We start from the raw sequence: 14,868 nt of genomic DNA, 5'->3' as shown, positions 1-14,868 counted from the left end.
TTAATAATAAGCTCTGACCAAGGATAATTCCAACTTGAAATGTGCAATAGTAAATCTATTCCTGAGATTTAAAAAAATAATAATAAATGGATAATTTTTTTATTTGCTGGAATCATTACAAATTAATGTATACATATATTATTTTATGAATAATATATTTCAGCAAATTTTAGTTGTTTTCTTTTTCTCTTTTTTTACAGTACCCCTTGATGGGCTTTTAAAATTATATGGTATGCAGTGTTAGCACTACAGAATGCTTACGTTTTGTGTGTGTCCATAAGCCAAATTCCTTTTTTTGGAGGTTCAAGGATAATTGCTAGCCTAATTCTCTTGCATCTTCATGCTATAAATTGCAAGTATTTAGAAGTGCGGCATTGCAGAGATAGTTGTTTCTTCCTGTAATTGGGCTATGAGAAGGTTATTCTTTGTGACAATAAAAATTAATATTCCCTTTCTTTGGGGATTAATTTCTAATTTTGAAGACTCTGGGTCGGAGTTGGCCGGACTGTTGCACTGAAATTTCAGCCCCTAAGAAACAAAAATAGGTTTTGAAATAGTTTCTAGGTTACTGGCACAGAAAGCTGGCTAAAAGCTGTAACTTACTTCGGGTAAGTCCTAGTTAGTACAATTCCATCAGCACAGGCTGTGCTTTCAGACTCTGACTCAAATTTAGGAGAAAATAAAATGTAAGGTTCCTTAAATTCTTACTCTGTAAGTTTAGGCTTGGGTGATTCTCCTTTATTTTAGTAGAGCCCCTGATTTGGGGAGGGGAGACATTTAATCAGTTCTGTATTTCACCTTACTGAACTATCCACATTCATTTGTTATTTTAGTTTAAGTTATAGTTTGGATCAGATGGTGCAGGCTGTAGTTGTACTGGAAAACATAACTGCTTTAATAATTGCTTTATTAATTACAACCCTCATCCATTATTTCTCATACCAGTGGCCTTATAGAACCTTCCATGCATCATCTCATTAGCTCTGTGAGCTCCCTCCTCAGTAAAGGGGCCTCTCAGCCATCAGTAGAGCCCAGAGACCTCTCCAATGATCGGGAGAAGGGAAATGCCCCGGCTCATGACCTCTGAACTGTCCCATCTCAGGTATACATTGGGAAGGGAAGTACCTTTATAAACACCTGTGACATTTAAAAATTCCAAATGCGCACCTTGTAAGACTCAAGAGGGTGATTTCCACTGAGTTCCATGAGAAAAGATCCAGGTGTTAGTGGCCACATTTGCTAAATTCTTTTTGAAGGGATTCCTCTAATAGAAGTGCTCTTGTTGCTAACTTGGAAATGAGAATCATGGAAGCTTCTATTTTCTTTCTAACTGAGCTTGTTTTCTGTTTAGGAAGCATGAAACTTTTCTCTCCTGGTTTTTGTATCTGTGATTATGTTGGTGCTGTCATGACATCATCTTGCCTAACTACAAAAATGTTTTCTTGGCTGAGCTTAGAAACCCACTATACTTCTACGATCTTCAAAATATATGTGCTGGTCCATGGTAGGGGAACACACTAGGTCCTCAGTCAGCAAACCTTCAGTCATTCTGGAATTCCCATTCTGGAAAGTGGCAGCCCCGGCCTCCAACACAGAGAAGCAATGCCCCTTCTTATTTCTCCTTTGACAAACCCTGTACCTTTCCAAGGCCTGCCCTGCCCTAGTCTCGAGCTGTAGTTAGAGGAAAGAGAGATTGAGACTTGGAAGGCAAGCAATTATCTTGTTCTCTGGTCCTGACTCAGATAATGCTATGAGTAGAAGGGGCCCGGAGCTTCCACTCCCCTAAATTACAATTCTCTTTCTACAAACTAAACGTCTGCCCCTGCTTAGAATACAACTTCTGTTAAATCAAGAGGCTTATTCTTTTTTTTTAATAGTGTTTTATTTGTTTTTACTTGTTGACAGTTTGCTTCATTTATTTATTTATGGCTGTGTTGGGTCTTCGTTTCTATGCGAAGGCTTTCTCTACTTGTGGCAAGCGGGGGCCACTCTTCATCGCGGTACGCGGGCTTCTCACTATCGTGGCCTCTCTTGTTGCGGAGCACAGGCTCCAGACGTGCAGGCTCAATAACTGTGGCTCACGGGCCCAGTTGCTCCGCGGCATGTGGGATCTTCCCAGACCAGGGCTCGAACCCGTGTCCCCTGCATTGGCAGGCAGATTCTCAACCACTGCGCCACCAGGGAAGCCCGAGGCTTATTCCTATTAGAAAGAAATTATTCCAATTCCAAAGTTACGTGGCTGTACCCTTTTTCTCCTGCTGGTTGAAATTCTTTATTGTCTTTAATGGAGTCCTAATGACCCAGACAGTGGTCCAGTTTTGGTTCCCTGGCTTACAGCTGCTCAAGTAACGTTCTCAGCTGTGGAATAAATGTGGACTGTCAACTTATTTTAAATGGCATCCTTTTAAAATATGTATGGATATATGATATTTCTTGATCATTTAATTCAGATAAAATAAGTTGTAACAGAGAGTCGATCGACATGGTGCTTCCAAGTGGCAACAATGGATATGAAAAGAGATGAGGTGCCCCACCTTCAGCACCCAAGGGAGACACACACACACACACACACACACACACACACACACACACACACACACACACACACACACACACACACACACACACACACGTCTCCCTGCCCTACCATTTATCAGATTCATATGAAAACAAAATAAACAAGGCACACCTTTGCACAGTCAGCTTCTTTTTGTGACCAGTAGGCAAAATGGTGTGATGGTGAAACACCTGGGCCTTGGAGTCAGGCAGACCTGGTTTGGATCCCAAGCCCACCGTTAGAACTGGGTGGCCTTGGGCGGGTTACGCACCCCCTCTCCCCAGCCTCAGGGTCATCGACTGTTAGCTGACAATAGTAACAGTAACTGGAGGCTGAAGGACACAACGCACGTCAGAGGCTCAGAGTGGGGCCTGGTGAGCAGTGCCTCTCAATTGTAAGCATAATTATGCGACTGCTTCCCCTTTAGGCCAACTGCTACCTAGAACTACCTCCACTTTAAAAAGCTTTTATTTGCAGAAGGAGAGGACAGCTTCTGTTCTCTTGTGATTGGTCAGGCCCTCAGGTGCTGGCCGATTGGGTTCGCAGATGACCGGATGGCTTCCCCTCTTCTTTGAGCTTTCATTAAATAATACCTTCCTTATTAGCTCAAGAGGATGTGCATCACAGTCGCTGCCAATCCCCCCAGAACCCTCCTGTAGGTTTCTGTAAGGAAGCCGAGGGTCTTGTAGCTGAGAAGCTGCACAACACTTCCCTCTGAGTGTTGAGAGATCTGAGGGCAAGAACAAAATAGGCCTTGTGTTTTCCAGGTCCACACACTTATTCTCTTGTTTGGTCCAAGAGCATCTCTGTAAGGTAGCAGAACTGGGTTTTTTTTTTCCCTCCCCACCTTTACAGAGGGGGAAACTGAGGCTTAGAAGTTCTGCAAGGCAAAACGGAAGCTGAATCTAGGCCACCTAACCCTCCAGGTCAGCTCTCTCTGCACCTGGCTGCCGTCACCAGAGCATTGGAGGCTGAGAGAGGAGGGACACAGGGGCTAGTATCCCTGGCAGGTGGGGCTGTCCCCGGCACAACTTACGGAGCAGCATCTCTGCAGTTAGAGAGACCTCCCCACCGGGCTCTCCCTGTCCAGGCCCGCCCGGCAGGCTGCTCAGCACACCTGCCACCCTCCTCCCTCCCAGTTCCTCAAGGCGAGCTCAGGGGACCATCCCCTCCTCTGCCAGGGCAGGATGTGAAGACCTCCACCAGACAAATCACATCCATTTGATATTGAATAAAAGGCTGCTACGGTGTCTGAAGTGACAGCTCCCTGGTGGGTGATGTCATGCTGTTTTGTTTGTCTCCATGAACTGTGGGGATCCGATTTCAGTTGTGAAGAAAATAGTCTGGGAAAAAAAGTTACTTCATTTGGAAAATTCCAAGAAGCCATAAATATAGTTTGCAGCTGATGAAAGTGTAGTCACAGGTGGACAATGGCTTTGGGATAGAAGAAGAGCTCCCAAGAGGCTGGGTCCTTCACCCCGCCACTGCCATCAGCAGCCCTGCTTCCCTGGTGCTTCTGGCAAAATCCCCAGCAATCCCCTCTCTGCTGAGCAGACCCCATAACCCAGCGGCGAGCTGCCTGGGGACGTGCTTTCCCTGGTCTCCATCCTAAATTGCCTCCTGCCCAGTCCATCCCTGGAGTATCTGGCACAATGGGGCCTGCTTCCCTCTCGTAAATGGTTGACCTGCATTTCTGAGTTGCTGTTAAAGCAAATGAAAAATAATATCTTATTTTGTTGTTTTCCTTTCTTATACACTTTCTGGCCTTGCAATCTCTTGCGAATCCTTTTTGCTTTTCATATTCTTCTTTTTTTCCCCTACAGTTGGCACAGTGAGTGAGAGAGAGAAAACAGAGGATGAAATTCTATTTTGCTTTTCATGAGAAACTAAAGAGTGTAATTTCCAGTCCAGATCCCCAGCCCTGAGTCAGGAAGGAATAACCACTTAATAGCCAGGTAAGACCAGAGGCAGATTGCTTACATCCAGGGGCAAGTTTTCAAGAAATGCATCTCTCTCTCTCTTCAATTATATAAAAACAATATGGCAAGATTACAGAATTATGGAAGACAGAAGAGTCTCCCCAACTCAACCCCTCCTTCCATCCTTGTGTCTACCTGGCGCCAGGTCCCTAGGTCACTGAGCCACTCATACTGTCTTCCCTGTCACCCCAGCCTCCAGTTTTGGGGCATTCTCCGCCTGGGACCTGGCCTCCACGATATTCCCAGGCTCTGGGAGCTAGTCTTTCCTGACCCTTGCTCACAGCCTCACATCTCCATCCCTGAATCAATTAGCAGCACCCGGCCCCTTGTGCTCGTGCTGATTACAGGAGCCCTTCCCTTTGGCCTAAGGTCCCAGCAGCACAGGTCTGCCAGCCTGGGTGCCCACAGTGGCGGCCTACCACTGCCATCCTGTAGGTGTGAGCTGGGGGCCACCCCAGCTTTGACACTGCCCCAGGCACAGCAGGCGCCTGCCAGGCCACAGGGTCAGGGCAGGGGCTCTGGGACAGGGCATGGAGCCAGCCCTCCTCTACCTCCCAATCCCCTCCTGTTCCACCCGGTTCCTGGACACGTGGGACTTCAGTAAACATCTGAGGAACCACGGGGGAGACCATGTGTCTCTGGGAGGGCTTACAGCCCCTCAGGCAAAGCATAGCCAGATGATAGAAAAATAAAAACAAAGCCAAGCTTCTTTAAAAGTCCCCATTAACCCAATTAGTCAAATCCTGAAGGGGCCTTTGTCTTAATGGAATTCTACTATATCTCAATATGACTTGAAATAAAGGAGCCGTCAGTTTGCATTTAGGAAGTGTGGATTTTCAAGCTCATGGGATTTGACCTCTAGACACGAGCAGTTTTTCCTCATAGATCAGGCTGTCCCGTAGAAATACAATGCAAGCCACTGAAGGAATTTTAAATCTTCTAGTAGCCACATTTCTAAAAGGTAATAAGAAATGGGTGAGCTTAATTTTTAAAGTATATTTAACCCAATACATCTAAAATAGTAAGATGGAATCAATATTAAAAAGCATGAATGAGTTATGTTACATTCTTTTTTGTACCAAGTCTTTGAAATTTTACCCTTCCAGCACGCCTCGGTCTGGACCGGCCACGTTTCACGTGCTCAGTACCCACATGGGGCTAGTGGCTCCTATTACTTGAACAGTGCAGTTATAGACAAATGTCACCCATCCGGGGAAGGTTCCCTTGAGATATGACCCGAGGAAGTGAGAACACAGCTGCAGCCCAGCAAACCAGAGGCCCTACTCTGAGACCTTAGGACACAACCAAAATCAGCAGGAGTCCAAAGCCTCCCCCAGTTTTCGCAGTCCTGACATGGGGTGGGATCCCCCCAGATTCATCTTTTCTCTGTAGTCTCTTGTTCCAGCCTCGTCAAATATGGGTTGATAGGCCAGGAGTGGGATGTTTTCTCCTTCTGGAGAAACTTCATTAATTTACTCAACAAGTCCTTACTGGGCAGCTTCTATGTGCCAGGCACTGTTCTAGGACTTGGGATACAGCAGTGAACAAAACAGATTCCTGCCCTTGAGTAGACAGACAATAAAAAGTAAACAAAATAAGCAGATCAAAGGGTCTATTAGAAAGTCATAAGTGCTATGGAAACAAAGGAAAAAATAGAGCAAGGTAAGGAAATAAGTGCCGGGATGGGGCAGGTTGAAGTATTCAATTTCACGGTCAGAGTAGGTCTCCTTGAGAAGGTGAGTTTTGAGCAAGTCTGTATGCAGAGATTTGAAGGAGGCAAGGAAGTTGGCCACTAGAGCATCCAGGCAGAACAACTAGAGCAAAGACCCTCAGGTGGGCAGGAATATACCTGACACTATTGTTCGGGAAACAGCAAAAAGACCAGTGTGTCTGGGGAGGAATGGCAAGAGGGAGAGTATGAGGAGATGAAATCACAGGGACAAGGTGGTGAGGGGCTAGATCACGTAGGGCCTTGCAGATCATTGCAAGGACATTGGCTTTTCTGAGAAAATCATTATAGAGTTTTGAATAGCATTGCTCTGACTTAAATTTCAACAGGGCCACTCTGGTTGCTGTGTTGGGAATAGAGTGGAGGAGGGCAAGAGCAGAGGCAGGAGGGCTAGTTAGGAGTCTGTTTCAACAATCCAGGTGAAAGATGATGGTGCTTGGACCAGGGTAGTAGCAATGAAGATAATGAAGAATAATGTTTTCAAGGTAGAGCCGATGGGAGAAAGAATAGTCAAGGATGACTCCTGGGTTGTGGTTTTTTTTTTTTTTTGGTTGCACTGGGTCTTAGTTGCAGCAGGCAGGCTCCTTAGTTGCTGCTCACCGGCTCCTTAGTTGTGGCACGCGGGCTCCTTAGTTGTGGCATGAGAACTCTTAGTTGTGGCATGCATGTGGGATCTAGTTCCCTGACCAGGGATCAAACGTAGGCCCCCTGCATTGCGAGCATGGAGTTTTATCCACTGTGCCACCAGGGAAGTCCCGACTCCTGGGACTTTTTTTTTTTTTTTTTTTGCGGTACGCGGGCCTCTCACTGTTGTGGCCTCTCCTGTTGCGGAGCATAGGCTCCGGACGTGCAGGCTCAGCGGCCATGGCTCATGGGCCCAGCCGCTCCGCGGCATGTGGGATCTTCCCGGACCGGGGCACGAACCCGTGTCCCCTGCATCAGCAGGCGGACTCTCAGCCACTGCGCCACCAGGGAAGCCCTCCTGGGACTTCTGACTTGAGCAGATGGTAAGATGTCAGGGCCATCGACAGAGATAAGAAAGGCTGAACATGGGCAGGTTTGTGGGAGAAGACCAGAAGTTCAATTTTGAACGTGTTGAATTTGACATGTCTGTTCAACATCCAAACACAAATATCAAGTAGGCAGTTGGAATTATGAGTCAAGAATTGGGGAAAGAGATCAGGGCTGGAGATACAGATTTGAGAGTTTCCAGCATATGGGTGGAATTTAAAGCCTTGACTCAATGAAGTCATCTGAGAAGTGAGTACAAAAAAGAGTATTCCGAGGCACTCCAACATTAAGATGTTGGGAAGGTAAGGAGAACCAGCAAAGGGGATTGAGGAGTAGTGAGTTAGGAGGAAAACCAAGAGACTATTGTGTCCTGGAAGCCAAAGGAAGAAAGTGCTTCAAGGAAGAAGGTGAGAACTGTATAGAATGCTCCTGACAGGTCAAGTAAGATGTGACTGAGAAATGGGATTTGGCCATTGGATTTAGCAACATGGAGATCACTGCATTCTTGATGAGAGCAGTTTCCAAGGCACGACGGGAACAAAAGCCTGACTGCTGTAGACTTAAGATAGAATATGTGGGACAGAGTTGGAGACAGTGAGTACAGACAGCTCCCTCAGGAGTCTTGCAGAAGGGTAGCTGGCAGGGTAAGTGAGGTCAAGACAAAGCTGCTTTTAAAAATCAACTTTAGGCAAATTCCCTGGCGGTCCAGTGGTTAGGACTCGGTGCCTTCACTGCTGGGGCCCAGGTTCAGTGTCTGGTCGGGGAACTAAGATCTGCGAGCCATGCAGCATGGCCAAAAAATAAATATTGAGGCATAATTTACATGTAACACATTTGAAGTATACAGTTCAATGAGTTTTGACAAATATATACACCCATGTGACCACCGCAACAAACAAAGTATATAACACTTTGATCATCCCCCCAAAATTCCCTCGTGCCCCTTCATGGTCCTTGTCACCGTAACTACCCCCGTCCCCAGCACCACTGATCTGCTTTTTGTCACTGAGATTAGTTCTGCCTTTTCTAGAATTTCATATGTTAAATCATACGTGAGGTACTCCTGTGTCTACCTTCATATGCTCAACATATTTTTGAGACATAGCTCCATCTTTTATATTGTTAAGTGGTATTCCATTGTATGGATATATGACACTTGATTACCATTCACTCGTTGGACATCTGAATTGTTTCCAGTTTTTGGCTATTACGATTGTTTTGGCTATGAACATGTGTATACAAGTCTTAGTTTAGACATAAATTTCACTTCTCTTGGATAGATATCTAGGAGTAGAATTTCTGGGTCATATCATAATGTATGTTTAATTTTATTAAAAAATTACCAAAATGTTTTCCAAAATGACTACATAATTTTACAGTTTAACCAGCGATGTATGAGTTCTAGTTGCTCTACAGAGTTACCAAACACTTGATACTGTCAGTCTTTAAATTGTAGACGAAGTTTGGTTTGTTTGTTTACAGAGAGTTCTGGTATACTGTTGGCCCAGCTTCCCCTAATGTTACCATCTTACAAAGCCGTGGTATATTTGTCAAAACTAAGAAATTAACACTGGTATGATACTAATAGCCCAACTACAAATTCTAATCAGATTTCACCAATTTTATCACCCATGTCCTTTTCTCTTCGACACCACATTGCATTTAGTCAGCATGTCTCAGTCTTCTTCCATCTGTGATCATTTCTCTGTCTTCTCTTATTTTTCATGACCCGGACAGTTTTAAAGAGTACCGGTCAGGTATTTTATAGAGGGTCCCTCATTTTGAGTTTGTCTAAGGTTTTCTTATGATTCAACTGGGGTTGTGGGTTTTCGGGAAGAACGCCCCAGGGTGAAGTGCGCTTTTCATTAGATCATACCCGGGGGTACATGGTAACCACGTGGTGATGTTACCTTCATCACTTGGTGAAGATGGTGTCCACCAAGGTTTCTTTCCTATAAAGTTACTGTTTTCCCCTTTCCATATTCTACTCTTTGGAAGCCAGTCACTAAATGCAGCCCGCCCTCAAGGAGAGGGGATTTAAGCTCCACCTCCTGGAGGGGGCAGTAGCTACAGGTATTATTTGGAATTCTTCTGTAGAAGAGACTTTCCTTTTTTTAATTTATTTATTATCAGTTACCAATATTTAATAATTTGTTGAATCATTTATTTAAAGAGAAAGCTTTCTTTATAAAAGATGGGGAAAATAACAGCCTATCTGTATGCTGCTAGAAATGATCCTGTAGCGAGCAAAATATTGTAAGAGTATCTTTGGCTTCTTCAGTAAGCATTGAAAAATTTTTTCACTCTTAGAGTCTCTGCCATTGCTCATAATAATTTCACTTTTACCCATAGTTAATTTCCTTAGGCTCTATTGGAGGTCAGGCGACCTGAAATCAGGGCAGTTTGCCCAGATGACCCCACGCTTGCTGAGAACTCCACGGAACCAGGCGTCAGGTCTGGTCATCCAGCAGAAGCCCTTGGTGCCTGTGGGAGCGGGTGGCCCCTCTCCCAGGCTCCTCAGCCGACAGGAGCGCAGTGCAGCAGGGAATTCCAGGGCTGGGGAAGAGCCCGTGTTTTCCTTTGGGTAGGAAAGAGCGGGACACCTGCCATGGGGAGCTGTAGCAGCTGGAGCCCTCTGGAGGGGACTGTGAGGGAGAATTCTAGGAGAAGGAAACAGCAGATGGAGCCCGTTGGCTCAAACTCAGAATCCAGAACAGTGGGCCCTGTGTGTCTTCTTTTCCCTCATTGGAAGGATGGAGCTCTGGTAACAATGGCCAGGACTCCGAGCTCTGGCTGGGGGCTCAGGGAAAAGGGAAATCTGAGCACCCCAGGGCAGGGGATGAGAGGGGCATGAGCTTGGAGGCTGAGGTTAGAAACTCAGTGAGGGAAGAGACAGCCCGGGAGAGAGAGGCCCGGGACAGGCCCTCGGTCACTGCCAGCCAGCTTACCAGCCCCGCCTCTGCAATCCCTGCCCTCAGAGAGCTCTCCTCTGGTTCCAACTGGGGAGCTCCAGGCCCACACGCCTGGCACCGCAGGGTGCAGGGGTGGTGGAGAGAGTGCTGGGGACAAAGGTGACATATCCTGAGCGGCAGAAATGACCTCCAGGCATGTGTTTTGCAGAGTCTAGCAGTATGGTGTCTGCATAGACGCATGTATCTGTAGATGAATCAGTCCACACCCTGCCATGACACCAGCACTGTCACCATTGAAAGAAAGGTGGTACATTCCCTCTCATTCAGAGAATACCTCTCTTTTCAACCAGTGGCCCACGGGTTTCTCATCAAGATAGTAATTCATTGTGCAGGGAAGGGAACTTACCATGTGGAAATTCCCACTTCCTCCCGAGAACAGCGAATGCAGTGTGAACCTCGGTAAGAATCCACCCCACTGCCCCCATGCCTCCGAGGGCAGCTTTGCTTTTTGGAAGACTGCAGCCACTCTAGGTCTTATCCAAAGTCTTAGCCCAAGTCTGAAAAATGCCTGGGACATACCTAGGAGCCAGTCTCCCAAGCACCAATAACCTGGCTGATTGGAGCAGGTATCTAAGGTGCTTTCTGCTCTGCATCTCCTTCTTCTGACAGCAGCGCTTCGGCTTTCCGTGGGGAGCAGCGCTCTTCAACCTTCTCTATTCCTGTGCTTCTGTAGCAGTTCATGGCCCAGGCCCCAGGGGTGGACTCAGAACCCAGGCTGGGCCAGTCAGAGGCAACTTCGGCAGGCACTGCTAGACTCGAGTTAGGGCACAGCCTGCCCGAGAGTGGAGCTGATGCTGAGGGAAGGGAGGCCGAGAGGAGGGCAGAGTCCTGAGAGCATCCTCGGAGCTCCGGCTGCAGCTGGTCTTTTCATTAGAGAACCAAGCAAGTTCCTCTCCATCTTTCCCTCCCTCCCTCCTTTCCTTCCCTCCCTCCCTTCCTTCCTCGTCCTCCTCCTTCTTCTTCTTCTCTCTCTCTCCTACTTATTTTGGCACAGTCCAGTTTGAGTTTGGTTTTTGTCTCTTGCACTAAAATTGTTCCAAAAAATACTCTAATGGCATTTCCACCTCCTGTGCCCGCAGAAGCCCCTCTCCCACCTTCAACACTGAGAAAGGCTTAGGCTCAGGTGCCATGAGGCTACTGAACCATCACCAGCCCACAGCCCCTTTTGTCCCCTACAGTGGGAAGTGAGAACATGTCTTTAAATTGAATACACGTATCTTTCCATTATACAAATAATACAAAAATTTATTTTTTTAGTTACAGAAGAGGGGGAGAATTACTCATAATCCAGCTACTGTGAGCGTTTTAGTTTATTTCCTTACAAAGGTTTCCCCAGACACACTTACATAGTTACAGCCCCAGCACACACACAGTATATGCTGCTGTTACCATTGTCATCATCATCGTCATCATACAGGTATTGTCATTAGCATTTCTCTCTTTCTGTGGTTTTTCAAAGTCTATTTTTATCCGCTTCCCTTCAGTTGTTGTAAGATTGGAAAGTAAGTCAATCACAATGTAAACCCACTTGTTTAGGTGAGCGCTATTAACTCTAATTAACCATCCTTTTATTGTTCCCGGGAACGTGGGTTTCATCACCTGGAGTTTTATCCTGATGCCTGGGTCGCACCCCTAGAGATTCTGATTCGGAAGGACCCAGGGTGGGTTCCAAGAATTTGTATTTCCGAGCAGCTGCCAGGTGATGCCAGTGCTGAGGTCTCAGCGTGTGAAACTCACCTGGGGCTAAAATGCATTTGCTATTCAGTTGATTCATAAGCAGATTCAAGCATGAGAAGCCGAGACATAGATGAGTCCCAACTTCCAGGCTGAGTCATTTACTAAACCACTAACTCATGCACCTGTGGTCTTTCAGAAGCCTACGATTTCTTGGGGGCGAAGTTTCCAAGGGGGGTATGACCTAGAGCTTCACACCTAAAGCCTCTGGGATCCCCCAGTTTCACAGAAGCTGAAAAGGGGAAACATTAGTGAAGGGTTTCTTTCATTGCTCTTTTCTAACCTTCGCCCAGTCGGTTAGAGGTTAAGGGGCAGGCTGTGGGAGATCGGAGCCTTCAGTTCACTTTCATATTTATTTAGTGTTGGGGACTATTCAGGGGATGCGATGATGAATAAGACATGGTTCCGGCCTGTAGGAGCTGATGACCAATGGAAAGATGAACACAAAATAAATAAATGCCATGTAACCTGAGAAAGTGAGGGTCGAGCGAGGCAGGGTTCCCTGGCAGCACAGAGGAAGGCACTCGGGCTGCCTCAGGGGGTCGGGAGGCTGAGCTGAGTAAGAGTTAGCAGTTGACCACGTGAAGGGAGGGGGAAGGGCACCGTGGCTGGTGGAACAGCAAAGCCAAAGAGGTAGGAAGCATCGTGGTGCTGTTAGGTGAGGGGTGTGAGAAATGGGGCTGGAGGACAAGGTGGGGCGAGGCCCAGACAACCTCAGCTGGAGGGCGGTTTGGAACCTCTCGTGTTTCTGGTCCTTGAGCCCAAGAGCCCAACATGGAGCTAGCACGGGACCGTTTGAAGATTTTCAACCAGTCCACTAAGTGGAATGACGTGTTCTCCGCTCAGAATTTCACCTCGAAGGCAACACATTTGTCAGCCGTTCCCTGAGCTCCTGCACACACCCAGCCACCACAAGGCCCCGTCAATAGCTTCTGTAGCGGGAACCACATGTCCGTCTAAGGACCAGGTATTGGATTGGCTTGCTAGTAATAGAGAACCAAATAGCAGTGGCTTAATTGAAATACAGGCATATTTTCTCTAGAAAGCAGTCCAGGGCTCTCAGAGGGGCCCTGTGGTCAAACTCAAGTACTTCTGCCATTAGAATCCACTGTCCTTGACTGCGTTGCTACTCAAAGCATGGCCTGATGCCCAACAGCGTCGGCATTGCTGGGAACGGGTTAGAAACACAGATGTGGCCTACTCTATAGCTCGCAACCACAGTCTGCCTTGTAACTAATCCCCAAGTGATTTACTCGAATAGCTGTAGTTGAACGGGTTGGCCTAATCACTTACTGCAGCCCAAGTCCCCAGATGGCTCACCCTGGGAACTTGGGCTTTGGTTAGGGGAATTTGGGGAGGGTCCAAGAGAGCAGAGGTTTGCTCTGGATTGGGTGCTGTCAGGAAACAGGGCAATTCTATGGTCAAGTATCTTAGTTTTATCTGTAAGGAGGGCAGACCAGATCAAAGCTAAAGTTACAAGTGGCAAAGAAGCAGCTGTCATTCATATTAGCCAGGAAAGGGAGATGTTCAGTATTTTGTGGTTGTTTCTGTCTGTGTTTGGATAAAATTATGAAGTGGTCCGTTTGACTCACTTTATTACAGTCACAGGATGACCTTGTCTGACATTGGTGTTCTGTGAGATGGTTTATGTCTAACAAGAGACATCTAGGGACTTCCCTGGTGGTGCAGTGGCTAAGAATCTGCCTGACAATGCAGGGGACACAGGTTCAAGCCCTGGTCCGGGAAGATCCCACATGCCGCGGAGCAACTAAGTCCATACACCACAGTTACCGAGCCTACACTCTAGAACCCGGAAGCCACAGCTACTGAGCCCACGTGCCACAACTAGTGAAGCCCGCGTGCCTAGAGCCTGTGCTCCGCAACAAGAGAAGCCACTGCAATGAAAAGCCCACATGCTGCAACGAAGAGTAGCCCTTGCTCGCCGCAACTAGAGAAAGCCTGCGCACAGCAATGAAAGCCCAACACAGCCAAAGATAAATAAATAAAATAAATAATTTTTTTTTAAAAAACATCTAGACCAGGTTCTAACAAAACTAAGGCCTAGCTGAAAGTGTCAGGCCAGTTTTCAGATGTCAGGGCCTGCTTTTTTCTTTCTCGACTTCAAAGACTGAGAGCCAGTGTTTTTGTTTGTGGCTTCCTTTTTCAAAGTTGCCTCATAGTCCAATATGGTTGCTAGAGCTCCAGCTATCACATTAGTGTTCTGGGGCAGAAACAGGGGAGGGGAGGGTGGGGAGACATTTCCCATCACCCTTAAAGAGGTTTTTAGGAAGCCCCACCCAGCCCCTTGCATTTATACCTCATTGGCTGTCCGTAGTTTCAAGAGAATTGGGAAATATAGTATTTTAGCTGGGTGTGTGGCTGCCCCTCCCCAGTCAGGAACTTTCAGTAAGGCAAAAGGGGAAATTGGGTATAGAGTTGGCACTGGCAGTCACTCTCTCAGAAAGGGAAGCCTGGGCTCTGGAATGGGGAAATTCTAGGGCCTGGAGGGTGACGAGATTTTATCTTCTCCTCCTTATCAATATTTAACATTCCTGCTACTGGTTGGCCAGAATCTTCACATTAAAGAAGAATAAGCCTATCTCCAGGGTCAGCAAGAAATTCTTGCAAAGTAGAATTTGCTTCTCAGGCTTTCCGTACCACTCGCCGGAAGAGCGGGAGGGGTGTAAATATACAAGTTGCAACTCCCCCCGCCGCCACAGGTGGGAGAGCTGTTGGAACCGGAAAGGAGATCTCGGAGAAGAGTTGTTCTGCTCTAGCCCATCCTTAGGGAGGATGAGCAGTGGGAAGAAGACAGCTGGAAACAAGGTATCGGAGCTGAGGAGAAGGAAGCATGCCTTCTTTTTTATTTCATAAACCAGCACAAGA

General features: G+C 46.9%; 1 protein-coding gene across 3 annotated transcripts in view; it reads left to right on the top strand.

Annotated features, from left to right (window-relative positions):
- Positions 1 to 14,868, top strand: part of LOC117308693 (uncharacterized) — a 122,756-nt gene that overhangs the window by 6,162 nt on the left and 101,726 nt on the right. The window lies entirely within an intron of this gene.

This window comes from Tursiops truncatus, chromosome 17 (assembly GCF_011762595.2).
Source record: "Tursiops truncatus isolate mTurTru1 chromosome 17, mTurTru1.mat.Y, whole genome shotgun sequence".
NCBI classification, from domain to species: Eukaryota; Metazoa; Chordata; class Mammalia; order Artiodactyla; family Delphinidae; genus Tursiops; species Tursiops truncatus.
This window is presented reverse-complemented; position numbering and strand designations above follow the sequence as displayed.